Below are 27,683 nucleotides of genomic sequence, written 5' to 3' on the forward strand. Positions count from 1 at the left end.
CAATGATAATGAGATAAACATGACAAACAATGGCCTGAAAGAGTTCAAGAACTTGTATCTGAAAATTTCCCCCTTCTCATTAAATTAGTGGACCATGGGAAAATTGCAACAATACTGCATTTACAAAAACATTCTCCTTGGGGAAACGGGCCAGCGTGCACATTTACTCTCTGCAAAGGCCCCAATCATGCAAAGTATTGAAACACATGCTTAAATTTAAGCATATGAGTAGTTCCATTAAATTTACAGCAACTGGACTCCAAGGGACTTCTCATGTGCTTAAAGTTAAGCATATGCTTAGGCTTTTGTGGGATTGAGGCCTGCATGTTTTTGGTCTAGTTATGGGTGGAGGGGAGTTGCCCAGAAGCATACTTCAGAATAAATATATATATTTTCTGTAAACTTCATTCAACAGCACTCTGGCAACGACAAATGGCAACAGGAAGACATTTTCCCCTCCTCCCATCCTTCCTTCCCGCCACCACACACACTATCAATTTTCCTACTCATCAGTTTTATTTTAGTGTGATTATATCTCTCAAATTATGTTTCATAAACTGAAATAAGAACATAATTATACCCATTATATAGCCTTGACTGATTCTTTGTCATTGTAACCATGAAGAACCCTCTTGCTGGATTGTAGGATTACTAGATTATTCTGTACTATTAAATTAATGTGCTATAAATATAGTAATTTATTAGATAAAGGAACTAAGTGCCCTGGGCCCCATTTCATCTTTATTTTGTAAGAACACTGGAAAACCTGCAAAACAAACAGCCACAAGTTATAGAACTGCATATATATGTTCAATTTACAAATATTGCCTGATGGAGCAAATAGGATCTTAAACATAGAGACAGACATTAAAAGGAAGGGAAAGGTCACAATGACTGTTTTTATGCAGTGGAACACAGAATCCGTTCCAGCTAGATGATAAACACGTTCCTGCACACCAAATTGCCGAATAACAAGCAGGATGTAAAACAAAGGGAAAATGGTTTCACGGTCTCAAAAGTCTTCTAAACAGCTGTTGCGACCTCACATCGGACTGAAATTCACTCTTTTCTAAAATAGGCAAGGAGATGGAAGGCAGTTCCATTTTATTGATCCAGAGGGTCTTTCACTCTCTTCTTCATGGTTCTTCAAGACTGCCCACTGATATACAGTTGCAGTAATGTACAAGTCTGTGAAGCCTTGGTTATAAAGTCTTTAGTTTAAGCAAAGGTTATATTAAGTGATGCTGTACTGTTTTTAAAAAATAAACTATTCAAAAGTACGTAAGTGACTTTGGAGCCTAAGTCACTTTTGAAAATGGGAATTAGATGCCTTTGAAAAATTTACTCAGAATTCCTTTCCTGAATTTGGGGGAATGTGTTAGTGTAATTTAAAGAGATTTACTTAAAAAGAAAAAAGAAGGACCCCTCACTGCCACTACCCTTTCCAGGATGCCTCGGAGTCCCACTAGGGAGATGCACTATTTGAAAAGATGATGGGCATTGTTAGAATTTAGTTCAAGTCTGATACTCCTTTTTATATTGAAGGTGGCAAATTCCATGATTTTGAGAAGCAAAAATTTTTTTTTAGCTAGGTCAATTTAATACCTAGATGTCTGTAAATTGTAGATAGGAAATTGGCCAACAAGGAAGGATTGGAGTTAATAATGAATAATTTAGCACTATTGCAGACAGACCAGAATATGAAAGATGTACGTGAGTCTTAATGGACTTGCCTTATTCCCAAAGAGTCAATCCTTCCAACTACAGTATAGCACTCAAATGCAAATCATGGCGCCATTCCAGGAAGAGGAGCCAGTGGTACAAATCCTTATTCCTATGAAAAGTTTCATGGGTTTCCATGAGGGTCTATGGTCTGCACTGGTGGCTCACTTTGCAGAATCAAGATCTATATCAGTTATTGCAGCCTACTGGATAACTGTCTTTTCTTTAATTAAGTGTAAGTAATTGAAGAAGCTGCAGATGCACTCCCCATTTCCAAGTATTTCTATAATAATAATAAAAAATGGAGATATCCCATCTCCTAGAAGGGACCTTGAAAGGTCATTGAGTCCAGCCCCCTGCCTTCACTAGCAGGACCAAGTACTGATTTTGCCCCAGATCCCCAAGTGGCCCCGTCAAGGATTGAACTCACAACCCTGGGTTTATAGCAGGCCACTTCTCAAACCACTGAGCTATCCCCCCCTGAGCTCTCCTTCTAGAAGTTAAGATTTGAGTTATTCTAAAATGAGTTACCAGCACTGGGTTAGAACAGGGAATTTACAATGCACCTCAACTGAGTTGGGCACGTCAGTACTATAATTTAACAATCTGTCTTATTACTGCTAGGGAGCGCTCTATCACTTCAATTCCAGCTCCAGTCACCGCTAAATGGGAATACTGAGAAGACTGGCAGCAGAATCGTCATGGACACTTAATTCATGCACAGTTTACTATTTTTCTTGCTGCTTAGCATTTCCATGGCAGTTTTAAAATTATGGTTCTACTATAACTCAGTTATCTGGGGTTTATTTTTAGATTATATAAAAAGAGCAGCTATAAATGCAACCTGCCTCATAATTCATATAATTCCTGTTCAAACTTGCACCTGAACACCAACAAAAAATGGAAGTCCCACCATTTTGTTTTTCTTCCTCCCTTCCTCCCATTTTTCAAAGTGTGTGTGTGGGTGCGGGGTGGGGGGCAGGGCCGGCTCCAGGCACCAGCTGAGCAAGCTGGTGCTTGGGGCGGCAGATTGTTGGAGGCGGCATTCTGCCCAATCCTAGGGCGGCACGGCCACTTTTTTCTTTTTTTTGTTGTTGTTCTTGTTCCGCTCCGGCTGCCCTGTAGGGGGTGGTGGCGTGGAGAACCAGAGCGCCCTGCAGGGCAGTCCTCTTCCTCACGGCAGGTGGCAGGAGGCGGCACAGCAGGCGGGGCCGCGTGGCAGCGCCCCTGCTGTAGCCCTGGCTGCCCCCTTCTCTCTCTCTCCCGCCTGTTCCCTCCCCCTCCCCCCAGCTGGTCCCCCTGCACCCGCGCTCCGCCCCCCCCCTTTTTTTTTTTGCTTGGGGCAGCCAAAAAGCCAGAGCTGGCCCTGGTGGGGGAGGGGGAGGGGAAAAGAGATAAGCAAGATGGCTTTCTAGATAATCAATATTGTTGCCACAAAGATAGTTACACCTATGGTTTTACACTTTTCTAAAGCTTTAATCCTGACCAATTTAAAGATTTTCCTTTATTAGTACTAATCCATTTGACTAATTCATTAAAATATGCTTTGGCAAAAAGACCTATTTAGTAGAAGCAAAGAGCTAAAAGCACAAAAATAATTCCACGCAAGAGAAGACTAGGGTGCAAAGCTGAGGAAACGTTAACATTAAAAATAAGTAATTTCTAAGCAGGTGCTGATTGTGTCCATTCTAGTAAGGACAGCAACACATTTTTCTATCACCTTTTTTAGAAAGGCAATGTTCTGAAATATTCATGTTTGGTGATTATGTTTTCTATGCTTGGTCTTTATCTGAAGAGATATTTGTTTATGTAATAAACAAAACAAAAAAAGCCCAAACCAAACCCAAAGTGTGAAAGAGATTTAACCAAACAAATCTCACACTCACAGCAAAATCTATTCCGGCATTTAAAAAATAATAATGGAAGAGTGTGTAGAAGGAAAGGGGGAAATGTTTTAAAAAAACAAACAAAACACAAACAAGTTTTTCAGACAAACATGAAGTTTGAAACTTGTTGCATACATAGTTTCCACTGAGGGTTATTGCCTTTGCTTGATTTAAGGGGGGGAAAAAATAAGGTTCCTCTCCAGCAAACACTTAAGCTTATGCATAACTCTTGCACTGACTTTGTCAGGAATAGACAATATTACGCACATGCAATGCAGACAATTTAACATTGCTGTTGGAACCTTAGCTTTGCATTTCTTGGGATTGTTGTTATTTTAAACAATGTGATATTAACATTATATTTAATGTAATGTATATTTAATTCAAAAAATGTTTAATTGTGAAAAAGAAAAATGAAACTTCATTTTTAGCAAGCAAAGATACTGAAGGGTAAAGGTAAAGAGAAAATTACTATGAATAGTAACATAAGTAAACAGAATTCAAAACACACAGTGTTAAAAGCCACTCAATTCTCCCTTCAACACTAAGCTCTCCTTTTAGAAACTTAAGTGTCTTTGAAAAGACAAATTCAGTTTCTGCTTAACAAATCTTGTGCTGTACTGTGTTGGGAAGATATCACAAAGTATGCCAAAAAATGGCTCAGAGCTTTTATTTTTATCATCCCAAAATGACAAGCATTGCTGCAGGAAGCTCGTTTAAATATAACTGTTGAGAGATGAGCGATAGCTGAAAAGATTACATTAGAAGTTATATGAATCAGCATTTCTAGTTTCAATAGATCTTCCTACTTGCGTTCAAACCGAAGAAAGCAAGTCATATGTTTGTCACTGCAGCAAAGGAAAGGGTGGGGAGTCCCACTGAATTCAGATTTCCGATTACCAACCACCCCACACTACTACTCGCCACCACCCACCAAGATTAGCAAAACTGGAAGGAGTTTGAGCAGATTTCCTGGGTTCATCTTTCTGGGCTTTCCTTAAAGATGAGAAAAAAGGTTCACTTTGACAGATTTCTATAGCTGACATACACCAAACAAGTTTTGTCATTAGCAGCATGCAGATGTTGAAAGGGTACTGTATGCATAGCAAAGAACACACAGTGTATCTGTGTACTTCAGTGTGAAGGAGAAGAGGGTCTTGAATTAGACTAGAATCACAGGCCAAGCAGTTCTGCTGATGACTGAAGGCCATGTACATCCAGAACTTTGTCAGAATGACATTTTGTGCTTTAAAACTGGCCCTAATCTGGAGAACTACCAGACAGGCTGCTGTTGCTGCAACTACTACTAAATTGGTCAGCGATTTAGTGCCTGAGAAGGGAGGGTGCTCCTCATGGGGGGTTTACAATGCCAACTGCTAAGGGTGGAGAGGATAAGTAATGAGACAACTCCTGCCAAATCATTTAGTGGCCAAGAAGCTGGACCATAAAATTGATGAAAAGCACAACAAGCAGCAGGCCTCCTGCATCACTCTGGCTCAGCATTTCTCAAATGCAACCACTGTGACCGCATGCAGCCAGCAGCAGAGTTTACTGCGGCCATGACAGCCTTCAAAGGATGGCGGAGATTGGGGGGAGGGGAGGCAAAGCTGTGGCCCCTCCCTGAATCACTCAGGTGCTGCTCTTGGATACACTGCCTTGGTGTTTGCACTGGTGTGGCCGGCAGGAATCTGCGCCCTGCCCCACGTAGCCTCCTAGCTGGCTTTGGGCAGCGCCTTTGGCGAAACATGGGGCCAGTGTGTATGTGTGGCACTAGTGTTCAGCTCCCCTGCTCCTGCTTGGCTGTGGCACAGGGCACCTGGGACTCCACAGGCAGCCAGTGAGTTCCTGACCCCACTTTACTGGGGCAGTGGGGGCCCACTTCTCAGTGTCAGAGCGGCCACCAGCAAGAGTTGATGGCTACATTCGGAGGCCATCAAAAATTTTGTTGCGAGAACCCCTGCTCTAGTTCCATCTGTGACTTCTGGAGAAGATAGTTAAGGTATAGGACATTTCATCACGTTAATAGGTTATCATTGCTTTCAGCAGTTTACAAAAGCTAATAAAAATTACAGACTGCTGCAGGAGACAATTCTTGAGAGCTAGTTGCACAATTTGGTGCCTTTGGTTTGGATCCACCTTAGTAAACGGACTTCTGTCAACAATAGTAACCTGGCTCACCCTAAAAGCCGGCGATTCAGGAGCAGAAAGAAATAATTGTATTTTGCTAAATACCTGGATTGAGAGATTCTGGTATTTCATACTGAACTTTTGTCTTTGTAGAATTAGGTTTTGGCTTGGGCTTTTTTGGGGGGGAGGAAGATTTTTCAAAGGCATGAATGGGAGGAAGTTGAGTGCCAAACTGATGATTTTCAATGAGAGCTGGGCACCTGTCTGCCTGCAGTACCTTTTGAAAATCTCCCCTTAATTCTAGCTCAGTTTTCGGTTTGTGTTAAACACTCTTCTGACCCAAGAACTGCATTCTCTCTCCCACTTTGATTTTTAATAGGTTGTAAATGATACCATGTTCGTAGGCACCCAAATTCTCATCCATCACTGCATTATATACAATTTCTTTCTTGCTTCCAAACACTAGAAACAAAGTTGCATTTATTCGTCCTGGTGTTTAACAAGCTGATTTTTAGAGAGCCTATGTCAGGTCTTGCACATTGTTTATGCAATTCTGGTACACAGCCCTTCAGGATAATTAGCCTCCAGTAAGTGCTGTAACTTACTGCCTGTGCTTCATTCCACAAATTGTCTGTCTTCCTGTTTGCCTGGGGACTCCACATGCGATTTTAACAGTTTCTCACGTCTGTTACTGCCAGTCTGTACACTATCAGCCTCATTTTTCCTCCTCCCCAAATACCTAATTTTTTTAATTCTTTTCTACAGCTAGGCCAAAACACTGGATACAAAAGTGTTACAGGTGAGTGTTACAGGTAGCTACATTTCCCAAATGGAATAGGTCAGACCACTTTCCCCATACTTCCCAGGCAAATCTAAGAAGCTAGTAGCACTTGCACAAACAAGCACACAAGGATTGTCAATTAGTTTGATGCCACACAATGTGCACAGAAAAATAAATCAAGCATGGTAATCCAATTATTGTTCATTTAAAAAACAAGCATTCCATCTTCTCCCTCTCAGTAAATGAAACCTAATACACACAGATTGGCTATGTCTACACCTGGAGAGCGAGAACATGTGTTGGTATGTTTATAATTTGCTAGATTTTGTACATTGCAAAATCAATTCTAGAAATGCCATGGGCCTGGTTTTCCTTCCTTTAACACTGATATAAGTAAGGAGTTACCCTGATGTAAATGAAAAAGGACAATCAGGCCTCACGTACTTATGCAAGAACATAAGTTTCTCCTCTAGGTAACGAGTTAAATACTAAGGTCTCAAAGTTGTCTACCATTTAGTCCAAATACAATAAATAAATGCCATTGTATCTGAGCTTTTGTATAGCTACCTTGCACAGGCTACGTGTTACTCACACATTTCAGTAGCAAAATCAACATCCTGGGTCTCAAAATTTCAAGGGTGTACTCCATGGTGTAGGTACAGAAGTGTTAACGTTTGTTTTGTTGGCAGCTACAAAATATTCCCTACAAGGAAAGAGGGGCAGGGAATCCTTAGATTGCATTCATTAGCACTGTAGGATAAATATGAAATTAAAGAATTAGAGTGTGCGTGTGTGCGCGAGTGAGAGGCCCTGAGTAGCAAGTAGAAGGAAGGCCTTGAAAATGAGTTACAAGGTCAGAAGGAATGAAGCAGGGAGAAGGTCTAGTTCAAAGATTAACTAATGAAATATGAGGAGTCCAGTGGCACTTTAGAGACTAAGGGCAGCTCTTCACTATGGGGGGGGGGGGGGGGGGGGGAGGGGTCGATTTAATATACGCAAATTCAGCTATGCGAATAGCGTAGCTGAATTCGACCTATCGGAGCCGACTTACCCCGCTGTGAGGCCGGCGGCAAAAATCGACCTCCACAGCTCCCCATCGACGGTGCTTACTCCCACCTCCACTGGTGGAGTAAGAGCGTCGATTTGGGGATCGATTGTCGTGTCCTGACGAGACGCAATAATTCGATCCCCGAGAAATCTATTTCTACCCGCCGATTCAGGTGGGTAGTGTAGACCTAGCCTAAGGGATTTATTTGGGTATAAGCTTTCTGGAAATACAGGGAGGTTTCTAAAAAGAAGGCCTCTGACCAATAGGGGTAACTGCAAATTATTTTAAATAAAAAAAAATCTGCTTAAAATGAGCCAACATGATCCTACCTACCCCACATACCAGTGTTATCTCAAAAATTAGGGCCTATGTGAACCCAGTTGCAAAGGAAAAATTGTTAATCAACAAGAAGAGATAGTGAGGAAAGGAGGTTGCAAATCTTATCTGGGTTTAAGTCTGGAAAAAAGGGTCAACTGTCTCAAGTAGGTTTTTAGCTGAGGTCAGTATTTGGCAATGACATCACTTGTTTGTTGAAAGGTATAAAAAAAGTAAACTCTAGAAGGGTTCATTGCCAATACCTGACTGACCACTTTGGAGCAAGCCAATATGGGTCTAAGCACCCCTGGGTTTCGCCCATTTGTAAGGATCTTGATCAAATGCGGATAAGTGTTTTGTTACTGTTTGGATGTAGTAAATTGCTTATTATTTAGGCTTTTTATGCATGTTTACAGCAATTGCATAAATACCATTTGGCCTTTGAGTTTAATAAAGGTATTTATGGTTAAATTAGTGTTGTAGCAATACCTTGCATAAATAATTCCAACAAGCATCCTGTCCCCTGTTATAACAGCCACATCCTAACTTGAGACCATGTTAAGGCTCCTAGTTGGATCACAAATAAAGCCAACCTTTGAAAAGAAAAATTAAAAAAAATAAAACACAAAAAACAACAACAACAACAAAAACATTATGATGTTCTCCATCTCCAGGTCAAAGACTAGAATTTCATTAACTAAGCAATACTGAAGTCTTGCACTCAATCCCATTCCTCAGGGCCTAAAGACAATTAAATGTCACTGTACATTAGATGATGCTGGTCAGAGAAAGTAGCACATATTTCAAGTGTTTAGCTAAAAGGCAACCTACTTATGAATTAAGACTGTTTGTGTCATTGAAGAGTCTGAACATATTTTAACATTTCACTGAACATCTATGAAGTCTGTTCCAATGTTGGACTCAGCCCTAGCAGCCGTGCAGGAACAGACCAAATGGCAAACGATCGCAATGGCTGACTGTTCAGTCGTCGTCTTCCACGCTTAGCCGAACATCTGTATCAATTTTTCACATTTTTATGGCCCTGACCATTGTTCTTGCAGATCTGCCACACTCTTACCCCTGCCTACAAGAGAGACAAGCTGACACTACTCTTCCTCTAGGTCAGCTTTTGGTTACCAGAGGACTTTTGACGGTGCTACTTTCTACCCAATCAACAGGAGAACTTTTGTAGTAGCACCTGGATGAAGTCAGAGGGTCAGCATAACTCATACTGGCAATAAAGAAACTAGGTGTGAATTAACCTTCACAATGTTTGATTCAAAGTGCAGTTAACCCTTTCCAAATCAACAGTAACTACCCTAAACTATGGAGTGGTGCCCTACCAGCGGGGCACAGAGGAACATTTTTTTTTGAGGGGGAGAGTGCAGCAGAGCATGGGACAGCCCCCACGGAGGGTGGGGAGGGAGCACCACACTTCCAACCCTGCTCCTCCCCCAACCCTGTTCAGCCCCCAGACCCAGCTCCATCCCCCAATCCCACTCTGCCCCCCCATCCCAGTTTTGCTCTGCCCCCAGTCCAGCTCTGTCTTCATTCCCTCCCTGCCTCTAGCCCCAATTCCTCCCCCAGCTCTGCCTTCCGCCCAAGCTGCACAGTGGAGGAAGCCTTGGCTGTGCAGTAATGGAGGAGGGCACAACTGGAAAAGTTTGCGCACCACTGACTTCAACTGTAAGCGGTTAGTGGCAGGGACAGTCTTCTCTTACATGTGTGTACACTGCCTAGCACAATGTGACACTGATCCTAACTGGGACCTCTAGATGCTGCCACAATATTTATAATATTGTATATTACAATATATATATTATATTATATAGTCAGCCTCTACCTGAGGAGGCTTAGGAAGAAGCTTTTCCTAGGGACAGGTTATTCCCTAACTGTCCAGTACAGACATTCTTCTGAAGCATCTGTTATTGACCACTGCTAGAGACAGGATCATGAAATAGATGGGCCACTGGGCCGATACAGTATGACAGTTTCTATGTTCCCGTGTCACCATCCTCCCACCAAGAAGTTCATAAACTAGGCAGGTCACCTAGGGCGCTGCGATTTGGGGGGCGGTGACCGCGGTGGTATTTCGGCGGCGGGACCTTTCGCCTCCTCTGTGGGGGGGCGGCATTTCGGGGCGGGACCTTCCGCCGCAAGCTGGCGACGCTCCTGAACCTAGGCTAGGCAGAAATCTTCACAAAAGATGACAAAAGGGAAAGGGAGACTGAATAGAAAGGAGATACACACTCAGGAGCTATCACCTGTTGTCTCTGCAGTTATTTAAAGTTATGTATGTTCGTTTTTATTATTTCATTTTAGGCGATCTGACCAGGCACTAGATCATGTGAATTAATGGATTTGAAAGAAGAAAGCAAGGATGATCCAGGTGTAAGGTGCAGCACAAAAGAAGGTGGTGGGGACGGGGAAGTACACAGTTTTCACATTTTATAGATTTATTAGAAGCTCAAAAAAAGTTTCAAAATTACTGACTGAAAGGACTTTGCTCATTTTCATTCAGAGCCATGCACTAACCACTCCCACAAAAATAAGTCCAACATCCACTACTACTGAGTAGATGTGTCAAATTAAAAAAAAAAAAGTATTACTTTGCAGATATAGTCCATGGTTCAGAAAAACAAAAAGGAGGAATAGTGAGACAATGCATTTCTAGCAAATATAACAAAACGTGTAGACTTGGCCACACAAAAGCAACAACTAGTCTCCTTTCCACTTGCTAATTTTCTAAAGCAACACACCATGCTGTAGCCCCGCATTTCAAATTAAGACAAACATTCATTCACTCATTGTGCAGAGCATATACATACATACTGTATGTCTGAGAAAGCAACAAATCATTCTTGTGCTCATTAGTTCGCTGTAAGAGAAACTTCCCCATAATCTACATTTCCATTTTTCTAGAAGCCTTACTCATCACCATTCTTTAAAGAAACTCATTGTACTCATCAGCTCTTCCTCAAAAAGCAACAATGCCAGTTTATATCACTTAGATCTAACTAGCTCCAAGGTAAGAGCCTTCTATAGTTTCCACCATTATAATATACTCTTGGAAACCAAATAACTGGCTCATTCTTTTATTTGTGTGTGACTGTTGGAGCTTTTGCATATTTTATGACCTGTTTTCTCCGTCATGTTAACAGAAGAGACACAGGAGAGCTTGTGTTCCATATTCATTCTAATAAAACAAGATAGAATGTATTCAGTCTACCATGTTTACTAGGATGTAAACCTATTGAAGATTGGGGTTCAACCACATGCAAATGAGGACATCTTTGCACTACCCAAGGTACAAGGAACACAAGTTGTTGCTATTTATTTGTATTATCACAGTGCCTAGGTACTGCTGGCTTCTTTAACCACAAAGTCTATCTAATCATGGGGCTGAATTAGAGGATAAGCTCAAGATAAAAGGGAATCCACAACTTCAGTGAGAGGTGGAAGAATTTTGAGTGGGAACAACTTGGGCTGCCCCCAAAGCCTTTAGGAAAAGTGGTGCATAGTCCCGTGTTGCATAAGTCCTACTGTGATGCTTTCAGAAGTTAACTAACTCCTGTTCCTAAAGTGCAGGCCAGCCAAGAAAACTTCCTTCTAAACTGATCAGACACTACTTTTCCACAGTTTTCCTTGCACACAAACTTTACTGCAAGCGTTTGCAATGCAGTACACAGGGCTCATATTCTTTATAGATCTATTATGTTTAGTTATGCTAGTTACCACTTCAATCACGCTGTTACAAGCTCTGTTCCTCCCTATCTTGTGACAGAATATGAACAATTGTAGGGCACTGAAACGGGAGGGTTTAGCCCAGTTGCCATCCATCCTGAATCTAGGCACTAGTTTGTTATAGCCGAATATAGAAGGATCAAGAAAAAGTGTTATGGCCTTGATTAATTACATAGGATCCTGGGCATTGGGAGCAGCTTTAAACAAATTTAAAAAACTACCCAAAAATCTTAGCCACTTGTTCTAGTTAGTACCAGCCAAGAGAAACAACTGTTGATAGAAGAGTAGCAGCCATTTATATACAAATTCAGGAATTAAAATATTTAGACTTTTTTGTTTTGTTTTTAACTCAGGCTAAAGATAGGATATTAGTGACCCTACTATATCAGACCTCTTCCAGGCTATTTTCTTTCTTTAAGGTAAAGAACTGGGGGCAGAAGACTTAGGGATTGCCCTGGCTCGGTCATAGACTTCTTGTTTTGTACCCAAAGTCACACACTTACTCTATTCCGCATTTCCTCCCATCTGTAAAATGAGACCATTTACTTGCCTCATAGTGGGGGGGAGGCTTTTTTATTAAATGATGTTCATTAAAATTCTTGATTAAAAAGCATTAGCCCACGGGTAGGCAACCTATGGCACATGTGCCGAAGGCGGCACACGAGCTGGTTTTCAGTGGCACTCTCACTTCCCGTGTCCTGGCCACCGGTCCGGGGGGCTCTGCATTTTAATTTAATTTTAAATGAAGCTACTTAAACATTTTAAAAACTTTATTTACTTTACATACAACAATAGTTTAGTTATATATTATAGACTTATAGAAAGAGACCTTCTAAAAACATTAAAATGTATTACTGGCATGCAAATCCTTAAATTAGAGTGAATAAATGAAGACTCGGCACACTACTTCTGAAAGATTGCCAACCCCTGCATTAGACCAATGCAACATTACTTCTTTCCTGCTGAACCATGGAATGCACAAAAATAATCTCTGATTAATACTAAATGCTAGTATCAATTTCTGACAGGGTAAAGTGCTCATGCAGCACCCAGATATTCCCCTCAACAGAATCAAGGTGTGCCATTCTCACTATGTGACTATGCTTTACTGGACTAAGAGTAAAAGCCAAGGCACTCTCTGAAAATAGGTCTCCGGTTGCACAAGCCAGTGAGATCATGTAGTCAATTGATTTGATTTTCCATTATAATTTTAACTTAATATAGTTGCTATTAACATTTACTGAACCAGTGTTTTTAAAACAGCATGTGTGTATGCATGCATTTATACCACACTGAGTCCTGTACTTTCCAGTCTTACTAAAAACCACTGTGCACTTCTTGAGATGAGAATGCTCAGTGTAAGAAGGAAAGAATTGTCCTTGCTTTAGAGGAAATCTTGATATTGTGCAAACTTGGTGAGTCTGAGATACTAAGTGACCTGTTTGCTGTAGTCCTGGACAGGAGTTTTTATATGAGGAATACCTGATACTTAATCAGATAAAAGTTCCAGGCTGCTTGATGTTATGAGCGCATTGGAGAGAGAGCCAAGCCTTAAGGGGAGTCAATAGCTCAAGGTAGCCCTTTCTCGCTAAATAGATCCCATTAGTGATTGGGTCTGAGGAGCCTTGTCTCGTCCCCCTGAACTCGGAAGGTGGGTGGCTGATGGCTGACACCCAGAGGCCTCAACAGGACAAAGTCGCCATGGAGTATATCAGGTATAAGGAGGTGCCCTCCTTAGAAAATAAATGTATAGCTATAAAACACCACAGTAGGGAAGCATGGAGGAGAAAAACCCAGCACCTACTCCTCAATTTCCCTTAGGCCAGACTGCTGAGAATGAGGCAGTCATCACAAATTCCTGAAGAAAATGGGAATGATGATACCAATCTTCTTTGTAAAGTGCTTTGAGATCTATGGATGAAAATGCTATAGGAAAGCTAAGTATTAATTCTTAGTATTATAAGAAATAGTATTTGCAATCTTCACATGCCTTTCCTACAACTAGCAATAAAATTATTGAAAATTTCTGGCAACATCTAAAAACAAAATATATGCACAATTAAGGTTTCCACCCTCTCCCGCACGCCCCCCCCCACTTCAGCTATTCTTTGTCTTGTAGTTTCTGAGAATTGAAAACAGACTCAAGTCGTATTTTCTTTAGATGGGCTGTTTCCAGGAAAGATGCAATAGCTCCAGCATAGCTGGGGGCATGTTACATATTTATGTTTTTCATTACTCTTATCTGAAACTATTGAGGACAGAATGTGAAATAAGCTCTGCCAGATCAGGTAGGGGCTAACAGTCCTGCACATGCTCACAACTCAAAACACATTTAAAAAAAAAAAAAGAGACAGGTTTAGCACACCACAGAAAAGTTTGTCCGTTATTCTTTCATTTGCTAAGCTTCAGAACCATTGGTTAATACGACAAAAACACTGAAATAAACTAGCTGAGAAACTAGTAAAGCAAGACAGAAGTATATACACTTTTATGAGAAGATGATACATGGAGCTAGTCTCAAAGATTCCAGAACACTATCTATATGCACAATATCTTCCTAGTCATCTCTGGGAAGTAATGAATCTTAGAAGATACCTTCATGGGTGGGAATTGAACAATTTCCCTCCCACTGGCAGACCATAAAATACACCCAATGTGCCCCAAGGTTACGACCAAGCTCATTTCTCCTCTCCACACCAGGCCTCCGTTTTAGGCGGCACCACTAAGTATAATGCATCATCCCAAAAAGAAAATGAAAGTTCTCCCCATGTCTAAGATTTTCCTCCCCGTGCCTATTTTTGATGGTAGAGAAAAATTTAAAGCCTAGTTGTCTCCAGCTCTCTATGTATGAGGAAGTTTCTTACTATATGAAAGCTTGTCAGAGCAATGAAGTCCATCCTCTGGGCTGAAATTATGCTCCCTAATAACTTGCCTTCTACTTAAAGTCTGGAGAGAGAATTCACTGGATCACTTCTCTACTTGCACAAGTGCAAGGAATCTAAACATCTGCTTTCTCTAGCTATTCTGAGTTCAAGCAATCCCGTCGGGAAAGTCTGATAACCTCATTAAACTGACTTTAGGCTAGAAAGAGACGCATCACATGAGAAGAAAAGAAAAGTTGATTCTCCCATCTGGCCTTTGGGGCCCATGAAGCCTTTGACCCACTATGACTCTGGTGGAGGAGGAAGGGGAAATCTACAAATATCAGTGTCAGCTCTTTTAAAAAAAAAAAAATGTAATGAGCTTCTAGCTCTTTTCCTTATGAATATCGGTTTGCATTTTCAAGACTATCACCAAGGCTGAAAGTACATTACTGACTTTTCCTAACATATTCTGAATCTTTAAGGTCCCCTCTCCAATCATAATGCACCAAAAGCACCAAATTAGCAGAGTGCTGCCATGAAAGACAATGAAATTTTAGCCTGGAGTGAGATTAAAGTCAATAAAATAAATAAGTAATAGATTTCTTAATGGAAGCCATCCCTGCCCCCCAAGGTTCCAGGGCACTGTACAATGGCTTCAGGGTTATATTAACAAACAGAAGGGGAAATCCACATAGGAAAGAAGGAAAAAGTGACCTATGTTGACCTCCTCCACCTATTATTAAATTAGTTACCTTAAAATATACCCAAGGTTTTCAGTTATGACCTTTAGTTAAAGCTACCCCTGTTGATAAGACAATCACATTTTGTAGCTTTAGGGGCTTGAAGAGTGGCACCATTGGGTACATCTACACAGGGATAAAAGACCCACAGCATGGACATGGGTGGCCTGGGTCAGCTGACTTGGGCTGGTGGGGCTAAACATATCTATGAAGACATTCAGTCTTGAGCCTGAGCTCTGGGACTCTGCACCCTCACAGGGTTCCAGAGCTTGGGCTCCAGCCTGAGCCCAAACAGCTACACAGATTTTTCACCCCAGGAGCCTGAGTCAGCTGACTCAGGCCAGCCACAGGATTTTTATTCCTATGTAGACATACCCATAGACACACCTGTAGAGTAATGAAAGCCCTGTGCCAAGAGGCTGTTTCTGACAAGGTCTGGGGTAGATGTTCAACTGGAAAGCTAAAAAAAGTTAGTCTGCAGATTGAAGATAAATAATTTTAGGTTGCGTCTATATTCATAGACTTTAAGGCCAGAAGGGACCATTATGATCATCTTGTCTGACCTCAGTAAGACAGACCATAGAACTTCAAAGTGCTTCCTGCATGAAGCCAATAATGTTGCCATCCTATATCATCCTTTTACCCAGGATCAACATCAAGCTAGCCAATCTACCTGAGTCATCCCATTTACCCTTTGTAACTCTTAGAGCAACATTCGCTTTTATCCTGTCCTCTGGGACTTTCCTAGTATTCCAAGATTTATTAAATATTAACGTCAATGGCTCAGAGATCTTTTCATTTCTCCAGTCCAGCAGACTTGAAGATATTTAGCTTTAGCCATTGCTGTTTTTATTTTGACAGAGACTAAAGAAAATATTAAAGTACTTCATTATCTGTGAATAGTTTCATCTAGCTTCTTCCCCAATACACATTGGAAGCATTTATTGAGCACTTCTGCCTTTTAGGCATCATTATTGATATTACCATCTCTGTCTAGTAATTGGTTTACATCATTGCTGGAGGCCAAGAGTTCTTTTAAAAAATCCGTATCGTCATCAACCTATAGACTTTAGGTTTTCTTACCAGTGGTCTACACTTTATAACTGCTAATTTATAGCCATTGCTATCAACTTCTCCCTTTTCCCATTTGTTATTGTGTTCCTGAAATAACCACCACCGAGTCATGAGCTGCCTGTGAAGCTAGACTCCTCAGTATTTTTATATTAGCTGTTTTACTTCATTAGTTCTTAATATACTTTTGATAAAAAGCAACAGTTAAATACTAGGGCTGGACGTTTTAAAAAGGTAGATTTAAAAAAAAAAGAAGTGATGTATGAGAGGATCCTAGTTATAAAATATTATCAGTCCAAACTTTTGTTCATTGTGTCGTTGCCTTACAAGATTAAATAACTAAAATAGCTAACAAAGCAAAAGCCCACCGGCATTTTTCACTTGCAGTAACTTGCGTTGTGTAGGAGTGGTTGAAATAGTGTGACGTAAAAGTTATTAGTCAGACACTCCTAAATCCATTGGTTAGCATTTTTTCCAAATGACTCACAAATTAGACTATCCCATGTTAAATACGTCTCACTGTCTAGGTAATAAAATTCCTTCTTGAGAAACCAAGAAGCTTGTAGCTTCAACTTGTGCCATTTATATCTGTAAAAATATAAACAAAAATATTCTGATTAGAAACAGGCTATTTATCAAATTATAATTGAGATATATTGTTGTATACATTCCATTAGATACTCTGATATGGATCTCAGCAAAGTGACACATATGCAGAAGAGTACATTTTAATGCACTTCTAACACAGAACTGTTTGGTGAATTAACATGGCTAGTGGAAGTGTTCAAATTTCCCACAACCAAAATATGTAGACTTTTGGTGTGATTATTTTAAAAGAAATAAATAATGAGCAATTACTATTTGGGGGGGGGGGGAGAAGAAGGGGGAGAGAAAGGATCTTTCCTGCCAAAACCTAAGTCATCCCTAAACCAAAGCAGGAAAAAAAAATGAGAGGCATAAGCCAAAAAACCATATTAACACACCACGATGAATAATTGCAGTTTTAGCATGGCCTACAAGGTCCAGGCTTTAGACAGTAATTTCATAGTTCAAGGTAATAGAAGGGAGTTGCAAGTAGAAAGCTTCACTATTTTGATCTCCAAAAAGCTGCTTTTCTGCCTAAAAACCAAAAATCCCACTTCACTAAAAGCCACATAAAACAAAATTGGATAATTTCCCACAGCCCTACAGCGGTGGCTTTCTGAGCAGACCTATCTGCGTAGAAAGGACTGCTCAGCCTTGTCTTTACTGGAAAGTTAACTCGAGTTATAACTAGAGCATTACTCCTAATTTGAGTCTTGCCCACACCCCGGACCAACAAAAGTTTTACCAACAAAAGTGCTAGTGTAGACAGCCTTATTCAGCTACTAGCACAACCACTCTGTAGCATGGATGCTGGCTAGCACCATGTGAGTGCAACTAGTTCTCCAATCCACCCCTACCCCTCGCTACTATGCCCAGAAAGAACAGACAAGTTCCCCCACAATTCAATGGGAAAGAATTCATAGAAGAGCTCACCTTACTGCAGCACAAAGAACCATGGGTCACGCCCCAGAAGTCCTAGCAACACACACAAGTAGTGCAGCACCAGTGTGGACAAAACAACTTGAGTGTTGCCCTGCAGTGGAGTGATTCTCATTTGAGCTACACGAACGGGAGAGGAGTAACTTAAGTCTACATCACTACAGCGGTAACTCGGTAGTGAAGATAGACTCTTCGTCAGATACCTCAGCACACAGTGCATTTCCTTCATTCAGCCAAGCTCTGCTCTCTTCTTGGCATTGTAAGCAAGACCCCAAAACTTTAGCCTGTAACACAGAACATGCCTGTGTGACACTCAAGTTATCTGTTGATATATCAGCCAGCCTGATAAGATTATAGAGTTTGCTCTTCATCTCCTGAATACCTCAGCAAGTTCTTTCCACAAGTCACTTTGCTTGTTTTTTGTTGGCCCAATTGATAATCCATGTTTACACATAGACTGAATTCCTGAATACTGTTGCAATGCAGTGCACTTCTGGATCTCCACTGAAATATACAGGCTAATTTGACCCCATCCTCCTCCAAACATTTCGTAACTCTGAATGGCAGACAATTTTTCACCTTTTTTTTTTTTAGTTTTAGGAAGAAAGAATTCCACACAAGTAGTCACTTAAGTCCTGTATCTTACCTCCCAAAAGAAGCCCTCAGCTCACCTATGGTCAGAGGAAACGCTACAAAAAGACACACTGAAAGCGTATCTCAAGAAAACTGATATGGGCATCACAAGCTGGGAGGAGGAAGCCACCAACTGACCTCAATGGTACCACATCACCCATCAGGCAGCGGCCTGCTTCAAGGAGAAGCACCTGGCCCTCAAAGCTGAAAAGACCGAGAGAAAGAAGGAAGGGGGGGGGGGGGAAATTTCTCCCAGCAGAAGCTGCTTTGACAGGAAATGTCTGTGCTTACTGCAGGTAGATTTGGGTGGATCCAGGATCGGACTCCTGAGTCGTTTCAGGACCCATATGTAAATCCGTGGTAAAGATCATCCTCGAATTGAGGGAATCGCTGACGTATTAACATATCTGTATGCCAAGTTCACAAGGTTCTAAAAAGATTTCAGAAGAATTTAAGGTATGAGTCACTGAAGAAGAAGGGAAAATTAAGAAATAAGAAAGTATATTTGCCCATGGGTGACCACAGCCAAGGAAAGAGATACAAAAAATTGTTTGGTACCAAAGAAAGAGGAACCAGCAACACAACTGCCCATTTCACAACCACAAAGCAATCAAGCTTTTTTCTACAGTGCCAGTTTCACAGAAACTACACATTCCTGAAAGTATTTCTGGGGCAAAAGAGTCTACCAACAAAACAAAGTCAACATTAAAAATTAAACACTGCGCAGCAATAAAGCAGACATTCTTCAACAAGTACCTGGAGTGATATAAGTGCATTATAAAAATCACACTAAGGCTTATTTTTAAAAGCCATAGATGCGCTCAAATTTATTTTTAAGAGAAACTGCACATTAGAATAGTTTGCATGAACTGTACCACAGATAACATAAGACCATAAGAACGGCCATACTGGGTCAGACCAAAGGTCCATCCAGCCCAGTATCCTGTCTACCGACAGTGGCCAGTGCCAGGTGCCCCAGAGGGAGTGAACCTAACAGATAAATATCAAGTGAACTCTCTCCTGCCATCCATCTCCACCCTCTGACAAACAGAGGCTAGAGACACCATTCCTTACCCATCCTGGCTAATAGCCATTAATGGACTTAACCTCCATGAATTTGTCTAGTTCTCTTTTAAACCCTGCTATAGTCCTATTTACAAAAAGTCAGTATATAGCATTACCCATGCCACCCTTATTTCTGCACTGCTGGTGGCAGCGGCACTGCCTTCACGAGCTGGGTGCCCAGCCGCTGCTCTCCTCCAGCCCAGCTCTGAAGGTAACACAGAAGTAAGGGTGGCAATATTGCAACCCCCCTACAATAGGCTTGGGATCCCCTTTTGGGTAGGACCCCCAGTTTTAAAAATGCTGGTCTACAGGTTGCACTGCAATGTGCACATCTGTCCTTCTCCAAACCTAGTCAGCCATTCGTCCTCTCTATTACTTAATGGAAAAGCACTAAAGAGACCTTTGTCTCATGGCACGGAACAAAGATTTCTGTAAATTCCAGTTTTAATGGTAAGTTTTACACATCAAGCTCTAGTTTCCCCATCTCAAGAATTCATAACCAGTACCTAGCTCTGAAGATTTATTTCTAGCTGTCAGCTAACGATATATGGGTTCATCAGCATTTCTGGTCAGCTAATTAAAAAAAAAAAACCACACACACACACTATAAGAGTTGAAGTGAGACAGCAAGATACCCTACCACCACCTCTTCTGTTTTTCAAGAAGCACTGGCACCCAATGTTTTTCTTAAGAAGACCCCTAGCGACCGACAGATAGGTATCCATTTTATTTTCTCTCATTCATGCATGCTGCAGCACAGTTGTCACCAACTTCTCCCCGCTGCCTATTTTCTCTCCTGTTTCACCAACCCACCTCTTCTTCTTTAATATGTTGGACTTATTTTTGTTCTTTTGCTCTTGTTTTGTGGCTTCCCCTCTTTGTTCCCCCACTCACAGAAGTCAGAAACAGGGCTGGCTCCAGCATTTCTGCCACCCCAAGCAAAAAAAAAAAAAAGAGCCACGATCGGCGGTGGCAGTTCAGCGGCAGGTCCTTTGTTCCTAGAGGGAGTGAGGGACCTGCTGCCCCCGAATTGCCACAGGTGCCGCCCCTCTCCCTTGGCTGCCCCAAGCACCTGCTTGTTAAGCTGGTGCCTGGAGCTGGCCCTGGGCGGAAAGCTACCTGAGATGGGCGTGGACATTCACTGGGGGCTCCATGAGCTTAGTTGTATACAGTTTTAGCTGAGTGCCATGGGAGCAGAGAAAAAAAAAAAAACCATGAATTTGTGGGTTGCTTAAGAGTGCAGCCCTGCCAATGCCATGGGGTTGTGGTCATCCACCTTAGGGACTACTGTGGGAGCAGCAAAGGAAGGAAGGTGGCTTTCAAGGAGCTGTCAGCTGCATTACACACAATAACAGCAGCATGTTTGCATTAAGAAGAGGTGGATCCAAGATGCTACAGCTTACTCTGTTCACTGCCCTGGCCCTTCCCCCCACCCACAGACCGGACTGGCCAAACATTTAGAGGAATGTTGTTTATTCATTAATTTCCCTTTAAAAAGAAGGAAGCCAAGGATGCACACTGAGAACTTGCGCAAAGTTCTGCATTAGAGCATAAAAGGCTACTAAAATTGTTTCGGTCAGTGGCTCTCAACCTTTCCAGATTACTGTACCCCCTTCAGGAGTCTGATTTGTCTTGCATACCCCCAAGTTTCACCTCACTTAAAAACTACTTGCTTACAAAATCAGACATAAAAATACAGAAGTGTCACAGCACATTATCGAAAAATTGCTTCCTTTCTCATTTTACCATATAATTATAAAATAATCAATTGGAATATAAATATTGTACTTACATTTCAGTGTATAGTATAATAGAGCAGTATAAACAAGTCATTGTATGAATTTTAGTTTGTACTGACTTCACTAGTGCTTTTTATGTAGCCTGTTGTAAAACTAGGCAAATATCTAGAGGAGCTGATGTACCTCCTGGAAGACCTCTGTGAACCCATGGTTGAGAACCACTGGTTTAGGTGGACTTTGTTACCTCAATTTACTCTCTGAATAAGGAAATTATTACAAGCAGCTAGGACAGTGACCTAGTAGTTTACTTTAAATATTTAAACAGTTTCAGAAAATAAGGATCAGTATATAGTTCATGGGCTCTGTAGGCTTCTTCTACACCAGTGGTTCTCAACCAAGGGGTCCATAGCCCCATGTGGGCCCCCATGGGGCTAAAGCCAGTAGCTGTGGGGCTGAATCCCACAGCCCTGGTGCTCTCCCCGGGGCAGAAGCCTTGAGCCCATGTGTGGAGTTGGAGGGCACGGGGAGCGTTGGCACCCCAAACTGCAAGTGCCTTACCCAGAGCAGCTCCACCCCTCTCTCCCCACCCCCGAGACCCTGCTCCCTGGCCAGGTCGGAGGCAGGAAGCCCGAGCTGGGCAACGCAGGGCAGCTGCTGCTCTGCATGGTGCCATGGAGTGGGCAGCCGCAGCATTCCCCCCGGTCTCCTGCTGCTGCCCAGGGTTGTGGCTGCTCCTCAGCTCCCAGCCTCCTTTGACTGCTCGGGCAGCTGGTAAGAGCCTCCTGGGAGGGAGGACCTGGCTCCAGGACTTGCAGAGCCCTTGGGAAACAGCAACCACAAGAGGGGACCCTCCTGGTACACAGCCCCTAGCTACCCTCCTCTCTGCACACAGCCCCTAGCTACCCTTCTCCCTGTACCCAGAGGTACACCCTTCCTGCATAGCCCCTAGCTATCCCTCGCCCTGTATCCTGAGCTATGCCCCTCCCCACACAGCCCCTAGCAACCTTCTCCCTGAGCGGTTTTCAAACTTTTTGAACTGCACCCCCGTACCCCACTTTGAGGTCTAATTTTTGGTTGTGCCCCCCCCACACACACAACCAGACAGGCTGGGTGGCCTGCTGAAGTGAGTCAGGGGGTAGAGGTGGCACCCCCCCCCCCCCCCCCGGACCCCAGCATGCAGAGCTGTCTCGAGCGCCTCTGTCCCCCTCCAGTCAAACTATACCTATGCCTGAGGGCAGGGCCGGCTTTAAGCCAATTCACCCGATTCCATGGAATCCGGCCCCGCGCCTAAGAGGGCCCTGCCCCGGGGGTCTTCGGCAGCATTTCGGTGTGGGGGGGGTCCGCTCCGGGGGTCTTCGGCAGCATTTCGGCGGTGTGGGGTCCTTCGGTGCCACGGAAGACCCGGAACGGACCCCCCGCCGCGAAGTGCCGCTGAAGCCCCAGACTGCCGCCGGGTATTGGAATCGGGCCCCACGGGTCATAAAGCCAGCCCTGCCTGAGGGCCCCTCCCAGCCTGGAGCACTGAGTCCCCATTCCCCCTGCCACGGGCCCTGGAGTTTTTGTAGCATGTTGGGGGAGCCTCAGAAAGAAACAGGTTGAGAACCCCCGTTCTATGCTGTAATTTCTTGTATCACACTCTTACAAACTACTCTGTTTTGGCAGGAGCTATTCCTGTTTTAAAACCAGTCCCAGCCAAGCCTGAGTGGACGTTTCAATGTATTTATTTATATATTTTAAAATAATACACTGAACATCTATTATAAGTAGACACTTTTAAACAGTGTACCAATAATACTGCTAAGGAGTGGATAGGAGGTTTGTGACCCAAGGGCTTTCCACTCTCCTCCCTGCCTTATATGCTCTGCTATCAGAAACCAATCAAATATGAGCAGAGCAACTAAGTAAGGAGTGGATGGAGAAGAGTCAGACAGTAGCATGCTTTGTATAGTGACCTGAGAACCCAAGCACCTCACATCCTTCCCATACCTAGTACCAGAGTGGGCGCTTCAGACTCTTCCCGCCCCAGTGATTAAAGAGATTGACAGACTTTTGGGGAGTAGGAGTGGAAAGAGAAGAGTACACACTGAAGGGAGAAACAGGTGGATCTCAGCAGGAGTGAAAAGAGTAGAGTGCAAAATTGCAGATATCTGCTTTCTATCCGTGTGTAAGGGGACTGTTGCCCCCTTACTAACACTCAGTGGGGGTGTTTTGGTTGGCTAGCTCCCAGCACTAAAAGGGGAAGGGTTGATGGGAAATCAGGACCCTGAGACTGACAGTCTCCAAGAACAATGAGGAGAAGCCAGTGGTCCAGGTCAGCCTGAATGACAGGGTGGGCAGGCTAATCAGGGAGTCAGGAGGCCAGGGGGCTCCCGTCCTCTGTGTGAGCTGGCACTGCCTGGGTCAGACAGAGTGGGGCTGAGCTAAGGAGAGAGCAGAGGCCCGAGCTGAGCTGGGAGCAGAGCCGTGCCAGAACCAGAGGGGCCAGAAAAGCAGCCCAGGAAGCAGGTCAGAGGTGGGAGCAGAGTCACAGTAGCAGCCCAGGGAGAGAGTAGATCCTGTGCTGGGAGCAGAGCAGCAGCCACAGAGCCACGTGTGGTGGGGAACTGGGGCCAGCCAAGCGGGAGACCTTGGGCAAAGGGCCCAGTGCAGAAAGACACCCCCAGCCAAGGGGTGGGAGGGGGCCCCTTGGCCAGACTGGGAGGGGGATCTTAACCCGACAGGGGGTTGATGCTGGGAAGAAGGGTCCCACCACCCAAAGCCCGGAGGTGTATGGCCACCACCATTGCAAGTGTCCAACCCGTAGCATCCCTGCAGCGCAGCCAGGGCCTGAGAAGGAGCCTGGGACCTACAAGGAACAGACTGAAGTGCCCTGACGTCCAGAGACACTGTTTGTGATGTTCCCTGCCACAGAGCGGGGTGATGTGTTTTCCTTTAACCTCTCCCATTTTTCTTATTCTTTTTTTTAAATTAATTGTTAATTAAACAACTTGTATTTGCTTTAAATTGTATGAAATGATCAGTGGGTCAGGGAGGTGCTCAGTGCAGAGAGAGTACCCTGGAGTGGGGACACCCTAGTCCCTGCCCTAGGTGACCACAGCAGGGTTGGGGGTCGAGCCCCCCAGGAATCCTGGGCCCAGCCTTGTTGAGGACTCTGCCAGACAGGAGAGTGGAAGGGGAGTCCTCAAGGGTAGGGAGGCTTCTGGGTAAAGGAAGTGGGAGCGAGGACTCAGATCCTTTCGCTAGCCCATTTCACTGGAGTAGTGCAGAAGCAGGAAAGTTCCCCACAATAGCGGGACCATTCCCCCGCTTACACATGGGCCATGTTTGAGGATTGCAGATCAGCTGCAGATACAAATTTTGTACTCACTAGGGTTCTAAAAATGAGGAACCCCCACCAGGTAAGAAGAAACTGATCTGCTGTCCTGCCTGTGAACACACCAGAGAGGATTTATCTTCCTCCTCCAAGTTTGAGTCAGAGGGTGGGGGAAATTAATCTTATGAGTCCAAGCTCCGTAGGCTTTGATAAGTATCTGGAAATCTGGAGGATTCCCAAGACTTTGTAAAAAGATGGGGGGGTTCTATAATGTTAAAATAACCTAAATTTCACCAGTATGTACAAACCACCCTCCAGTAGCTGGGGGCTATTGATATTAAGCTTATTCAGAAAATTGTTCCTGGGGAAAAAAGTATCTAATGTTTCCAGCAATAATACATACACATCCCAGAAGTTGTTCACTTTCCAGTTCCTTTTCTTAATATTCTTACAAGAATGTCTGAATTGTAGCAATAGCTGCTGAATGCCCCAGCAGCACCTATTACTATGTTTTGAGGCCACTGCGGAAAATTTATAGGTCATTTTTAAGGAAAACTTTTACCATCAAATTGAACATCTTGCATGTAGTTCAGAAAACACACATTAAAATAGTCCCTCTAGGTGTACAGTTATTTCCCTCCCCCCCAATCATGTATGTGTCTTGTTTGGTCCAAACTATCAACTAATTAATTCTACATCCCTGTTCATGTGCATGGTCACAGCTACACCATGCTCATTATGTCACTGCTCTAGAAATCACATGAATTCTTTCTTACACTCCTTAATGGAACAGTTAGATACACTAGAAGGTCATATCCATATACTATCTTCTGTGCACCTCCTTACAGTCCATGTCTCTTGACAATATACAGTTGATGAACCCAATGTCCCTTGATTCATTGGTCACATGCTTTCCATACTGTCACTGGATATTTTCTGTCTTAGATTTGAGCCTTTACAATCTAAATTTATAACTGCTGTTCTGTCTTAAAGTTATTTTTATTTACAGTTCCAGATTAGTTTTTTTTTTTAAACCTCATCCATATTATAATTAGGGCTTGTTTTTTGGGGGGTATTAATTTAATTTTTCAGGGTTTATCTTTAATTATTTTTGAGTGTTATGTAGATTTAAAAGAATTGGGGGCTTTCGGAGCTCATTGAATCATAGAATATTAGGGTTGGAAGGGACCTCAGGAGGTCATCTAGTCCAACCCCCTGCTCAAAGCAGGACCAATTCCCAGACAGATTTTTGCCCCAAATGTATATTACCTATATTATATACACATTACAGTAGTGCATATTGTAATCTTGTTGTAAGGTTCTCTAGTGTGCTTTAATATAGTATTGTTTCAAACAGCACTATGTTCAAGTGCACTAATGAACCTTTAGTACACACTTGCAGGGTCTCCATGGACCAATCAATGCACAACATGATAGTGTGCTTTAAAAAAAAAAATTACACCCCAGTAGTCCACATTACTACTCTGTGTAGACAAACCCTGAGATAAAAGTAACCATTTCCAGTGTTTATTGGATAAACACTGATTTCATTTTGCGTGTGTTTGTTTTGTGGGCGTTTTATCACTTAAAACCAAAACTCAGAAGCCCTAATTGTAATACACATTTCTTTATATCCACTAGTATACCCTAGGGCAATTTTAGCACTGGCATCAGAGAAATACTTTATTTTCCCCTCCATCGCTAGTATACTTTTTTAATCCCCGTCTCGTGATTTGTATCTGTTGTCTATAATGTGCTCCCTAGTACCACAACCATTGTCATTTTCATGTTGTTGCTTCTGGAGGGGCTATGTGCCAGAGCAGCGGAGGCATCCAGATAGTGGGAAAGAGAACCATACAGTTATCTAGAGAGGCCAGAACACGCAAATGCTTGCAGAGAGGGAAGCAGAGGCATGGGGGAGCGGAAAGAAGGCACTCACTCAGTCAAGCAATGTGAAAAGTACATTTTAACAGAAGACAACAGTTCTAAAAATATTCCATTTTGATCTCTTGCTCCTGCCTTCCCCATCTCCCTCATTTCAGGAATATCAGTCCACAAATACAGAAGCTAATTAGTCTCTTAGTTACATAGGCACACAAGTGAAGAAGCATAGTGTTCAACATATGCCCACAAGTTCCCTCCGACAGTTCAGAAACATTGTCTTATAGTTGGGCAAGTGGCAACAAGTTTGGCCACTGTTGAGCAATGACACTAGGAAAGAAATTCCCTTCAGAGTTCAACCTTAGTGATCAGATCAGCAGATAACAGACTGTGCTAAAACAGCATTATATCCTTGCCAACATGCAAGAGAGGAGTAGAAAAAGCTTTCAGCCCAAGCCCTAAAGAAATAGGCATTCCATTCTGCAGTGAGTTGAGAATAATGCACATGGAATGGCTATTCAGATTTAACTACTGTTTAATACTTCAGCTTGAGAGTACCAAAGGTAAACATTTGTCTTTCTGTATTAAACAAAGGACTGTTTTATGCTACCCCTATAATCTAATCATAGGAAAATAAATAATGCAAGGTCATTTTGCAAGGTATGGTTGGTAACATAATATGAATGGTCATTATTGTAGTGATGTTAGATCAAAGTTATCAAGGCTGTGACGTGGAATCATTAGTTAAGAATCTTCACAGAATATCTTCCATCACAGACACACTTTATCCTTCTTGTAGCTCTGCAGTGGAGAGTACCTGTTGTCTCAGGCAAGTGGCATAATACTTCCAAAGATGAGAAAATTCAACTCATGACAGACCAGGATATTAACAATACCTTACAATTCAACTGCAATGAAACATTAATGAGGCTGTTTGTTTGAAAATAAAAAGATGGCTGAACCCACAGCTAGATCTTAAATAGGAAGTTGTACTTCTTTCCAGTTACAGCTAATCAAGCTAATCAACTCAGACTGAAAGCAGCTTTTGTAAAGCCTGACGGACAGATTTTTTTGATGCATAAGAAAACATTAAAATGATGCCCTAGTACTTGAAATTTTATCTTTTAAAAGAGAAGATCATCAATAAGGGTTCTTCAGTGCACTAGAAGTTACATACAGAAGTCATGGTGGCAGGCAACCAGCTTGAACACGTTATTGTTACTTAGTACA

General features: G+C 42.7%; 1 protein-coding gene and 1 long non-coding RNA gene across 8 annotated transcripts in view; one reads left to right on the forward strand and one right to left on the reverse strand.

Annotated features, from left to right (window-relative positions):
- Positions 1–27,683, reverse strand: part of OSBPL3 (oxysterol binding protein like 3) — a 121,773-nt gene that overhangs the window by 82,474 nt on the left and 11,616 nt on the right. For 2 of the 7 annotated variants that reach the window (XM_065583387.1, XM_042861546.2), the window contains exon 1: positions 16,786–16,881. The exons of the other annotated variants lie outside the window; for them this stretch is intronic. The gene's annotated coding sequence lies outside the window, so the exon portion shown is untranslated. Of the gene's footprint in view, positions 1–16,785; positions 16,882–27,683 lie in introns of those variants that run through there. 7 annotated transcript variants of the gene reach the window in all.
- Positions 8,989–18,554, forward strand: LOC122174796 (uncharacterized). The gene is made up of 3 exons (XR_006177107.2): positions 8,989–9,129; positions 10,202–10,275; positions 18,417–18,554. It is a non-coding gene; the product is annotated as an uncharacterized LOC122174796 (long non-coding RNA).

This window comes from Chrysemys picta, chromosome 2 (genome assembly GCF_011386835.1).
Source record: "Chrysemys picta bellii isolate R12L10 chromosome 2, ASM1138683v2, whole genome shotgun sequence".
Classification (NCBI taxonomy): Eukaryota; Metazoa; Chordata; order Testudines; family Emydidae; genus Chrysemys; species Chrysemys picta.